The following is a 13,127-nucleotide window of genomic DNA, read 5'->3' on the forward strand; positions in this document are numbered from 1 at the left end:
GCAAGAGAGCAGCAAAGAGCATTGAAAACATTCACTCGGAAGCATCTGCATTACAAGCATACCAACTTTCATCCTAATGATATCTCCCTGCTTTTCTGCATTAACGTTTAGTCTTTTTAGTATATCAAGCTCACTGGGTGTGTAGATACAAGGATAGGTAGAGAGATAGATAGATAGATAGATAGATAGATAGATAGATAGATAGATAGATAGATAGATAGATAGATAGACATTCAGAGAACTAAGATTGTAAACTATAACAAACAGGGCTCTCTTATTCCCCCTGTATCGAATTGTATTGTATTTATACTGTCTGCCCTAATGTTGTAAAGTGCTGCTTAAACTGTCGGCGCTATATAAATCCTGTATAATAATAATAATATATCATATAATAATAATCATACATATACAATTTCAAAAGCATGTCACTGCCTTTAAAAAAAAATCATATAATAAATAAACTAAATTGTTTATGATTGTTTATGACTATCCTAAAAAAATTACTGGAACATATTACACGGCTATATCTATGTATACAGATAAGTATCAACTAATTTGTCCCTGTATTATGGAATAAGGTAACTGGTTTGCAATATTTTTTATTTTTTTTCTGCCAGGTACATTAGATAATAAGATAAAAATAACAATGTGTCTTATATCTAGCAAGATAGATAGATAGATAGATAGATAGATAGATAGATAGATAGATAGATAGATAGATAGATAGATAGATAGATAGATATTAACATGCAAAATATTTGTGTTAGAAATTTAAGCATCAGACAGAATAATAATATTCAATTTATTATTGAAATAGTAAGATTGAAATCATACAAAATACATCTTGTAATCGCCAATGCAAATTAAACCACCAACATGTGAACCAATATGCTCAGAGTTAAGATATACTTTATCAGGATGACCTAAAAGTGTGGTAGTCGAACTCCATGGCAGCTATATATAGCATCATGCTTTGCCATACATGGGATGGAAGGGCTGCAGCATTCCTTTACAGATAGATATTATTTTTGTTTTCATCACCCAGGGTCTGGTTAGCAGGTTAACACAGACTCTGCAATACCCTGCTTGGAAGGTTTTAGTTCTCCTCTCATCACTGGTAAGTTAATTTTCATCTGTAAAACAATATTCGTGTGTAAAAGTTTATTGCTCCTAATTACTAAACAGGGGTTATGTCACTTTGCTCTGAAGTTAACTGCGTGTCCTTCCGTTGTGCTGTGTATTTAGCGTACAGGTGAATAGTCAGCATCTAGGTAATTAATGATGTCAAGGTTAAAGCAGTTAATTAACAAATTATTTTTTGCTTACGTCTTTAAGGCTTTTTTTAGAGGGTGAAAATTAGAGGTGAACTATATAGATTGAAGAAAATGAATGGCAGCTTTTCAAAAGCATTTATTATAAGCCTCTGAATCATCTAATGCGCTCTCTTAGCTCTCTAAGATTTTACTATAACAATCCATGTACTTCAGCACCTTGAATACAAGCCAGATAGCTAATAAACTGACACTTCCAAAGTGGTATTAAAGGCATTACATGGCAATTGCTTGCAATACGGGATTATTAGGCAAATGCCATGCATTTCAACAATGTATTCTGATATTTCACTGTAGAACAACCAAGTAAGTTACGTGGGTTGAAAAACAATAGAAATATTTTCTATGCTTTATGATGAACTACATTATTAAAGGCACATGCAACTTTCTATTTCACTAAATTATATATTTACTAGCATACACTATCTATTATGCTTTCAAAAATATCAGTGTAAACCCATAAAAGAACATGGGGGTGCTTGTTGGAAGTTCTTTTTATGTGGTTAAATGTGGCTTAAAATGAACCATTTGGAAAATAAAAGCAGAACGTGCATTAAACCCACAGCAAGCAATATAGCAAAACTCTTTTTATTTTCTTAAAAGCTAAAACACAACGAGACTATGATAAAATCTTGTTACTATGGTTCTCAGTATCTTGCAAACTGTTTGTATTGCCTTCTTAAAGTGGATCTAGAGTCATAACTTTTTTTTTCCTTGAGTTTGGAATAGAATGATGGAGAGTTAGGGCCCTTGTCAGTTTTTATTTTGTCTCTTTTTACACTGAAGACCATTGCAAAAAGGACTGGCAGTGAAGGAAATTTCAATATTTGAGTCACTGTTCCAGTGACAACTGTGTACAAGGGAAATTGCAATTTCTACTTTGCTAAGACTTCCTCTCAATTTCTGTTCTGCCTACAGGGAATGGAAAGTTCCCCAATGGAAAAAAAAAATAAGAGGGGTTTTAAAATTGCCCACTCTAAAATAATAATCTTTAAATAATAAAATAGTTTGGGTTTAAATATACTTTAATGAAACAATATTAGAATAACAAGGTAGAGGAGGTAGCTGTCTGTCTTATTTTTGAAGGTACATGCTGCTGGGTTGGTGTTCTTCAGGTCTGGTACAAGCATGTATGTATCAGGTATCCTGGCACTCTGGTGCTTGCTATGGGTCAGAAATGTTCCACGTAGAGAAGGTGGGGTAAAGATGAATGCTTGAGATGCTGTGCCTTCAAAAACAAGTCTCAATGATGTTATTATTTATAAGCTGTGCATAATCTGATATATAGTTTGCGGGTATGGATTAGCAAACCATGCTTCACCTTTTTATTTCTATGTAACCTTTGAAAGAGATTAGTTGTATTTATACTGCATAGGGTTCATTTTGTTGTTTAGTATAAACATCTGGTCTGTGCTCTAACCCTTAGCAACTATAGTTACCAACTGTCTTGAATTCTGCAGACTAGTTCCAGGAATTTTGATACTGTTTGACAGTATTTGCATTCCATGGGCTGTCCAACATGGTTTGAGATACTAAGCAGTGAACTCAAGGATAGACTGGTGCTACCCTAGTATATCAGGCAGCCACTGCTGACTTACAGTGGCCAGAGTAAGCTGTGCTAAAATATCTACAGCTGCATGTAGCTTGCGTGGTTAAGGCAGCTATCCCTAGTAGCTGGGATATGACTATGCCAACATGTTAGCGATCTATCCAGCAGGTTGATAAGCCATTTCCTGCTGGAGGGCCATCTTACTTATCAGACAGTTAAGGGAGGTTAGAAACCAAATCCCTTAACTTATTTAACAACTTCTGTGATGTCACAGAAACATTTAAAGCAGTTGTAAACGTTGCTTAGTAATTTTTACCTACAGGTAAGGCTATAATAAGGCTTACCTGTAGGTAAAATTAATATCCCCTAAATGTGCACCAATTTAGGAGATTTTCACCCTACATGCAGCCAGTGACATCACTGGCGCATGCACTTCATCGCGGCTACGGCCAGTCACCGCGTCAGATGCATAGTAGCACATTATGCCATTGCCTTGCAGGTTTTGTTTTTGAACATCCGCGGTATACAACTGCTTTAATTCAAAAGGCCTCTCTTCACACTGCTGGCCAGAAGCATTAATAATTCAGGAGAACAGTAACCCATGTACCCCACAACCAATAACTAATTATTCATTTCTGAACAAGAGCTTGTGATGGCGCCAAACACTTTTTCTACTCCCGTTTGTTTTCACTTCCTATCATGGGCGTGTGCACAGGGTGTGTCAGGTGGGCCTAGGCACACCCTAATCACCCCATGCGCATTAACATTATCGCTTTGTATGCTGGCAGGAACATGGGAAAGATCTCCCGCTTACGGGATCTGCCATAAGAGAAGTGTTTATGCACTTCTCTTTCACTGTATCGAAAGGGCGATCAATATGTCGGGGTCATAATGCAATAGGCTGTGCACACTTATGTTCCCTATCCTAGCCTATTTCAGACACAGAATGTTCAGATTTGAGTAGATTTATTTTATCATACTTTGTTAGCAAACAGTCTTCTTTTACAAAGATGAACTTCACTTCCTGGGGTTAATTTTGATCTCTGATGTGTTTCTGATGACATCTTTAAAAGGCATTCTGGCTCCTTACAGCTAGCCCCCTGATGGCAATTCAAGGTGCATGCTCAGTGTGTTCTTCATAGCCTCAAAGCCTCTTTGGATGTGCAATGTAGGTATATTAGGAGGCTTCAAATGGGAAAGGGACATCCTTTTTGCCTAGGTGAGAAAAGTAGGATCGTGGCTGTGCTCCACAAAAGGGGTAATCCTCACCCTTACAAAAAATGTTGATTGGTTGTAGGAGGTGGGGGGGGGGGGGGGGTGTATGATACATGAAAGTTGTAAAACTGAGTGAAGGTCCACTTTAAGGCAAATTTTTATATAACAAACATTTTGTTAGTTCTTAGGTTTTTTATAGTATCACAGGTGCTTAGTTAGAACTATAAAAATACTTTGAACTATGTCCTGTCCATCTCCAGAAGACTTTTCTGAACTAAGGGCAAAGTTCGTAATAGCATGAGTACACACTGTGCTTTTAAAGAATATATAAACCTAACATTTCATATTCCTGGTGTGTCAGCTGTAGCATGATCTTGTATGGTAATGTATCATGTCCTCTTTGTATTGCTTCCTTTGTGTGAAATGCTTGGTGTTCCTGCCAGTCCATCTGCTTTCCTATTAAAAAAACTGACCACACTAGGTGGGAGAACACAGCGTGGTCAGTTCTCTTGCTGTGCTGAGAACTGAGCCTGCTCTCCTGCAATCATTAGATTTGTCCTGCCACCCCCCCCCCCCCCGCTGCACAGATATTTACTGAGGAGACCAGTGTGCTGCTGTTTCTTCTCCTCTAGCTCTTATGCAGCTGAGAACAGAGGGTATGTCATTAGTTATAAAAAAGAAAAATAAGTTATTTAGAATGTTTCTTTTATATATATATATATATATATATATATATATATATATATATATATATATATATTATATATATATAGATATATATCTATATCTATATATATATATATATATATATATATATATATATATATATATATAGATATATACAGTATCTCACAAAAGTGAGTACACCCCTCATATTTTTGCAAATATTTTATTATATCTTTTCATGTGACAACACTGAAGAAATGCCACTTTGCTACAGTTGTAAAGTGTAAAGTAGTGAGTGTACAGCTTGTATAACAAATAACTCAACACACAGCCATTCATTTCTAAACAGCTGGCAACAAAAGTGAGTACAACCTTAAGTGAAAATGTTCAAATTGGGCCCAATTAGCCATTTTCCCTCCCGGTATCATGTGACTCTTTAGTGTTGCATGGTCTCAGGTGTGAATAATTTGGTGCGATCGCTCTCACTCTCTCATACTGTTCACTGGAAGTTCAACATGGCACTTCATGGCAAAGAATTCTCGGAGGATCTGAAAAAAAAGAATTGTTGCTCTACATAAAGATGGCCTAGGCTATAAGAAGATTGCCAGGACCCTGAAACTGAGCTGCAGCAGTGGCCAAGACCATACAGCGGTTTAACAGGACAGGTTCCACTCAGAACAGGCCTCACCATGGTCAACCAAAGAAGTTGAGTGCACGTGCTCAGTGTCATATACAGAGGTTGTCTTTGGGAAATAGACGTATGAGTGCTGCCAGCATTGTTGCAGAGGTTGAAGGGGTGGGGGGGGGGGTCAGCCTGTCAGTGCTCAGACCATACTCCACACACTGCATCAAGTTGGTCTGCATGGCTGTCACCCTAGAAGGAAGTCTCTTCTAAAGATTATGCACAAGAAAGTTTGGTGAAGACGAGCAGACGAAGGACAAGAATTACTGGAACCGTGTTGGTCTGATGAGACCAAGATAAACGTATTTGGTTCAGATGGTGTCAAGCGTGTATGGTGGCAACCAGGTAAGGAGGACAAGTGTGTCTTGCCTACAGTCAAGCATGGTAGTGGGAATGTCATGGTCTGGGGCTGCATGAGTGCTGCCCGCACTGGGGAGCTACAGTTCCTTGAGGGAACCATGAATGCCAACATGTACTGTGACATACTGAAGCAGAGCATGATCCCCTACCTGCAGAGACTGGGCAGCAGGGCTGTATTCCAACATAACGACCCCAAACACACCTCCAAGATGACCACTGCATTGCTAAAGAAGCCGAGGGTAAAGGTGATGGACTGGTCAAGCATTACCCCAGACCTAAACCCTATTGAGCATCTGTGGGGCATCCTCAAATGGAAGGTGGAGGAGCGCAAGGTCTCTAACATCCACCAGCTCCGAGTTATTTTGAAGGGACAGCAAATTTACACTGTTATACAAGCTGTACACTCACTACTTTACATTGTAGCAACGTGTCATTTCTTCAGTGTTGTCACAGGAAAAGATATAATAAAATATTTACACAAATGTGAGGGCTGTACTCACTTTTATGAGATACTGTATATCAGGGATATGCAATTACTGGACCTCCAGTTGTTGCAGAACTACAAGTCCCATGAGGCATAGCAAGACTCTGACAGCCACAAGCATGACACCCAGAGGAAGAGGCATGATGGGACTTGTAGTTTTGCAACAGCTGGAGGTCTGCTAATTGCATATCCCTGCTGTATATTTATATTTATATACAAAAGTTTTGCCTTTCATTTCTATTTTAAATTGAATGGGTTGTTTTACAAGGTGAGAGTTTACATATACTAGTCTCTCTTCTGCTGTACTCTGGAGTTCTCCTGAATCACACAAAGGAAACACCCATGTCTAGGATACACATGGGCCTCACATCTTCCAGAATGGTCAACCACATAGACCTGCACCTGCATGCATATAGTTTACAAGTTATGCTCAGTGGTACCACTAGCAACTTGGTAAGGCAGATTATTCATCTGGTGTTAAAACATTAGTCTGGCAATATATCCATTTACAAAAAAGTTACATGACACTCTACAGGTGTGACTTATATGTGCATTCTGGTGTGTTTATAGGCCGTTCAGTAAGAATGTGCTGCTTCAACTCACAAAAATGATTGTGTGAAAGTGCCCGTGTTTTACTGTAAATTAGCCCTTATATATAGCAGACAAATGAATATTGTATATTCTCTATTCTACTTGACCTGATTCTGCACTGTACATGTCCTATTCCACACGGCACCATATACACTGGACTGTATATTCCTTATTTCATGCTGCCTCATTCTGTTTGCTGGTCCGTACATTCCTTTCTCCGCATTTTTCCTTATGCTGAAGTGTACATTTTTTTTCCACGCGGCATCATTTTGCACACTGTGCCATATGTTCCCTATTTGGTTCTATTTCCTCTAGACTAGAAGTTCCAGTGGGAGAACGCAATAGCACGGCGGGAGTGATTCCTCCATCAACACTGACTGTGTTGATGGGGGAATCTAGTCATTTTCTTTCCTGAAACTTGTGGTTACATAATCAATGGTCTGCCTTAAGCATAGCAAACGAGGGAGAAAGGTGTGATTCCACAAGATATCTGCTGTAAAACCACACCCACTTTATTGACCATATAAACTATATTGGCCACAACCCTATGCACTTGCTAGTTGGCACGCTTTGCATGCTGCATTTTTCTTTTAGCGTATTGGTGTCCCTCCTACATGTTTTCAAATGTTGGCAACTATTAGAGAATATGTTGCCAATAACCAAACAGTACATTCAGTTCTGTGTCAGATTTGGCTTACTAATGCATAGCCAAATCTGAGATATCAAGCTGTCAGCATTTAGGTCTTAAAACCAGTTCTAAATTTTTTTTATTGAAATATATTGTTTTTATAGCCCATCACGTTAGAGTTCATTAACTTCAAAAGAGTTGTAAATAATTTTGCTACAATTTTCAATGCAGGAAAAATCTATGGACATGAGATTTACAATGATTTCTAGTAGGACCAGTGGATTATATTTTAGTGCATTAAACAAGGCTTGTCTGTTATACTTTGGGTGCATTGATTCTTTATTTTAAGTTAACACCATTCTTTAAAAAAGGGCCCAGAACAAAGTAAAATACACATCAGCACACATCAATGCCACACATATTAATGCATGCATTATGGTGCAAATGAGCTCTAAAGGGAAATTGGGAACCATACATCTGCAGCAAACTTTGTTGTATGTTTGAAATAGACTTTTCACTGGGATAGTGTAAAATTATATGCTTGAATTGTTGTCTACTACTGGAGATCTTGGCCTAATTGTTTCATACTGGACCATAAATGAGGTCCACATGATCACACTAGATCAGTGATGGCGAACATTGTCACGCCAGATGTTCTGGAACTACATTTCTCATGATGCTCATGCACTCTGCAGTGTAGTTGAGCATCATGGGAAATGTAGTTCCAAAACATCTGGGGTGCCAAGGTTCGCCATCACTGCACTAGATAATCTCAAGCAGTAAAACTGGAAGCAAAGTTGTTTGCCTGGACTGAGAATTTTTGTGTCATTCTGAATTGTAGGCTAATAAATACAGTGCCTTTTTAATTTTGATGGTTTGTGTTGCTAGACATAAAATAATATTGCTAATCAGCAAGCATCATGTACTTTCCTTTGCTATCTTTCTCAGATGTTTACTGGCATTGAAAGTGTTTAGCACTCATACATAGTAATAAGTTGTCAAAAGGTTAGTTTGTACAAGTATCTTTACATAATAAAATTAGCAATCTGGTCTAGTATTATTAGCCCAGAGTCATTAAAATTAGCGTGTGTATTTGCTTTGCTTTTAAAGAGAAGCTATCACAAATCACCTATGAGAATCTATCACATCACTTATGTTACAAGCTGCAGTTTTCTCATTTTGAGCTGCTGCTCTGGGCCAGGGACTTGGAGTGAAGCCGAATAGGTTTAGTTTCACTGCCCAATGAACAGACTGTGAATCAGAGAATGACAGTTTGATCCTAGGATTCTTACATTTACTTTCTGACATCATGAAAGTTTTCCTTGCATTTTCCTCAGCAGAAAGAGCTACACTCACTCTTGGAGGTTATTTTGTTGTAAGCGAGGGTCTTACAATAAAAGTTATTTGCAATGAGATTATTTGAGCACCATAGCCATTACTTTTTTGAAACAGAAAGATATGTGACCTTCTTTCTAAGGAAGACTAATTTCTTAATTGTAATTTTTACTTTTCTTCACTAAATATGATCTTTTTTTGTCTTTTTTGACTTTTCATTATTTAAGCTGCAATATGCCTGGAAAAGCACAAAGCTCTAGACATGTAAAGAGAAGGTACTTGGGACTTGGGGGATGTTTAGTGAACTGACTTTTGTGTCCACTGGAGCATCTTGATTTGATAGTTCTCACAATCTCTGTGAAAAGGCCCTCTGACCTGAGAAGGTGTCTCTGTGTCTAAGAGAGGTTGAGGAACAGCTGGAAGAAACAAACTCTTCGTCCGAAGCCTGACTTTAGGAGGTGAAGGGTTCCCAGCAAGAGCAGCAAGAGTTCTGTGTTCTGTGAAGATTCTTCAACCCCTTAGAAATGTGTTTTGAAGAATGTTATGCCACGATATGTTAAAAAAAGGAGTCAGCGAGTGCTTCAGAAAATGTGCTATCATAACGCACTAACTACAGTATGTCTAAAGTTTGGTCTAGGCCCATCTGATAGCTGAGAGTGTAATGGAATCTTGATGTTGACTTTCAAACCAGCTGATCTTAATGACATATGGACATGGCACAGCATGATATTTTAGGATGCAAATACTGTAAGTGATGAGTGAACAGGACAGACACAATAGCTTATACAAGTTTCTATATATAACAATATTCTTGTAAACAATTTCAATAAAGGAGTCATTTTCATCTGATCATGTGTTCAGTTCAAATATTCAGTTATGTTCAAATAAATTTCAAAGTAAAAAAATGATTTCCTCTGAACCCCATCAAACACCTTCTAGAGTGACTTCTTTTGTAAATACGGTGCTGTATGTTTAATTAATGGCTGCAACTAGAAATCCTTTAATTTCTATAAAGTTCCATCTAGATAAGAAAAATTTATACTTAATATTCAGTGTTTGAATTATTATTTGTTTATCTAGAAAGACACAGTTATATATTTAAGAAATTGTTAAATAGGTATAAAATGTTATAACGTTGGAATTATTCTTTTTAAATATTATAGAATAACACAAAGTATTTGTTTATCTAGAAAGACAAAGTTACATATTTAAGAAATTGTTAAATAGGTATAAAATGTTATAACGTTGGAATTATTCTTTTTAAATATTATAGAATAACACAAAGTATTTGTTTATCTAGAAAGACATAGTTACATATTTAAGAAATTGTTAAATAGGTATAAAATGTTATAACGTTAGAATTATTCTTTTTAAATATTATAGAATAACACAATGTTTAATGTCTGATATATTTACTAACACAAATATAAAAAGTTCCATTATATTACACCAAATATAACCAGACTCTAGTGCAGCATTTTGCATATTAACCTGCTGTTGCCAGGCCCAGTGCATTACTGAGCACTTATGACTCCTTGGAAATGTCTGCTATGGATGGAATGGTAGATTTAAATAGAGTGTGCCAAAATGTTGTACACTTGTGTTTTGCCTTTAACTCTGAGAATATTCGCTTTATGTCTGAAAACGAATGGCCACAAATAAGATTTAAGGTTTTCTGAATTTCACAATTTTAATTTAAAAAACATTTGATTTTAAACAGTTTATTTTGATGTTCTATAAGAAATATATAGCAGATAATTTAAGATTACAGTATAACATAATCCTCAAGAATCTGTATAATTCAAGTAACACATGTATTATTGGCTTTAGGTTTGTGAAACAAAATAGTTTTAAAGTAGTATATTAGCAGACACTTGCCTTGTAGTCTTAGCAGTGCATGTCTAAGTCAGTCTCTTTCGATAGAGTACGTGTAAGCGCTTATGTGGATGGAAGTCTTAGCAACCATGCTGAATGTTTGGAACAGCTGCAAAGGCTGCTTTGGATATTATCATTCCTAACACATGTCACAAGTGGAAGAGACTCGGGAGCAGAAAATAATTTTGTCCTTGTGTAGATCTAGCAGGCATACATTCTGAAAGTGGTAAGCATTCAGCAAAACCAAAAGCAATATTCATGTAAAAAATATCAGACCAGTATACATTATTGTACAGTATATACATAGCTGTGCACCTGTTTTTATATTCCACAGTCTTAAAGTTTAATGTTTTGTCAAGGTGGATCTATAAGGGTAGGTACACATTTGCCTGGTTCTTTTGGTCATGACGTGGCTTGTTAAAAGAGTTGTGGCTACAATATGCAGGTTGTGTATATTTTTATCACTTTCCATAAAAGTGCCACACATTCATATGGTGGTATATAGCTGGTAAAAATAAACACAAATCTTGGCTGATATCAACAATTCAATTTAGAGCTGTGACCAAACGTGAAAAGCTAATGTAGTAACAATATTAAAACAAAGGGCTGTTGTATATACCTGGAAATTATAGACCAGTCAGCCTAACATCAATACTATGTGACCTATTGGAGAGGATGATAATTAACCATATCCAAGAATTCTCTGATGAAAGTAGAGTCATCATTAGTAGTAAAGAGCATTGATTTATGAAACAACGTTCTTGATAGAACAACCTGTTAATATTCTATGAGAAAGTGAGCTATAATCTGGATAGAGAAAGGGCTATGGAAGTGGTGTACCTGGATTTCGCCAAAGCCTTTGATACAGTACCCCATAAATGCTTAATTTACAAATTAAGGTCTGCTGACATTGACGAAATTTAAAAACCTCACCAGTTACCACAGGATCTAACTAAATCCTCATACACATGATCGTATTTTCTGCAGACAAAACCTCAGACTTTTGTCCTAAGGGCGTTGGCCCCTAACTTGTCTTGCATACAAACAGCAAGGAATTGTCGGTCAACAAACACGAACATAGTGATGTACTAAGTGTTTTTTTTAACTCTTTGGGCTCCTTCTGATAATTTCGTGTTAGTAGAAGTTTGGGGAACATTTAGAGGGGATTGTGTGGCATTTTTTAATAGGGAAATGTAATTTGCTAGCAATTTAAAACCATTTTCCCTTGTAAATGTCAGTGCTTTAAAAAAAGCTCCTGGATAAATGGAATTTTAATCTTTCTTTAGTACTGATACGTGCTCTCCAGGGAAGTATCGCCCATGCTACTTTTATGACACCATTTTGCCAATTAGTCCAGAATATGAAGTTTTGTTTATGTGGCTCCCATGGATTTCAGTGGGGTTCAGATTTGCCATCTGAACTTCTTTGCAGTTTATCCTGCTTGAACTGAACCCAGGGTAGTTTGGCTCATCTCTACTGGCAAGAAACATGTTGACATGGGCATGGAGGTTTGCTGGCTATACTGCTTATCTGCAGTAAATAAAGGTGAGGTCATCAATCTGATTGTGTCTGGTAGGACTGGCTGAACTAAATTACAAATACTCTGGCAGGTAAAATAGCTCCCATAGATGTATTTAGCTGAGTTCAGCTTTAGGCAAGCAATATACACATACACAAGGGAACATTTCTGAACAAGAAGCAAAATGTGTTCATATGGTTTTTCATCACTAGAGCCTATAGGCACACAAGAATTGGAGTCCCAAGAAATACTTAGAAGTTAGAATCACTAATTTTATTCAAGACGTATGCCTGTTTTCCTGTTCCTAATGTGGTTTAGAATAATGTGATAATGTGTGCATACCCATGTATGAGATGAATACTCTAACTGAAAATAGATAAAAAAATATGCGGCTAATAATTATACAGGGAAAAGGTTGCCTCTTTGCCTTTGCTGTTTATACTGTAGGCATGTGCCTACTGTGCCTAGTGGTAAATATGGCCCTACTTGTTACTATTTATTATACTCACCATTAAAATTGTACATTATTTGCACACAATGCATAAAATAGCTCTAGATACACATATACATTTGATATTCTCTCAGAAAAGCAATGCATTCTTTCATTAAGAGCTGGGGTTCTACTAGGATAATCTGGGTGGCACAGTCTAGCCATTGTGGATTTTTATCGTATTATGACTGTCCAATTTATTTATTTTTCTAGATACAGTAATGAATATGCCATTGATTGCCAGAACATTATCTTGCACAGAAAATCCAGACTAGTGCAAATTAAAGTATAACTAAAGGCAAAACTTTTTTTTTCCATTTGGATAGAGTGATGAGGGATTAGAATCCCTGTCAGGTGTTCATTGCTGCCTGTGCCTCCGTTAGGGAGACTCATCCCCTCAAT

General features: G+C 36.9%; 1 protein-coding gene across 2 annotated transcripts in view; it reads left to right on the forward strand.

Moving 5' to 3' along the window:
- Positions 1 to 985: 985 nt before the first annotated feature.
- MYOM2 (myomesin 2) overlaps positions 986 to 13,127 on the forward strand; it is a 235,516-nt gene continuing 223,374 nt past the window's right edge. For both annotated transcript variants that reach the window (XM_077487771.1, XM_077487772.1), the window contains exon 1: positions 986 to 1,117. The gene's annotated coding sequence lies outside the window, so the exon portion shown is untranslated. The remainder of the gene's footprint in view (positions 1,118 to 13,127) is intronic.

Source organism: Lithobates pipiens, unplaced genomic scaffold, assembly GCF_037356315.1.
Source record: "Lithobates pipiens isolate NorthernLeopardFrog02 unplaced genomic scaffold, aLitPip1_a1.2 Scaffold_18, whole genome shotgun sequence".
NCBI lineage: Eukaryota > Metazoa > Chordata > Amphibia > Anura > Ranidae > Lithobates > Lithobates pipiens.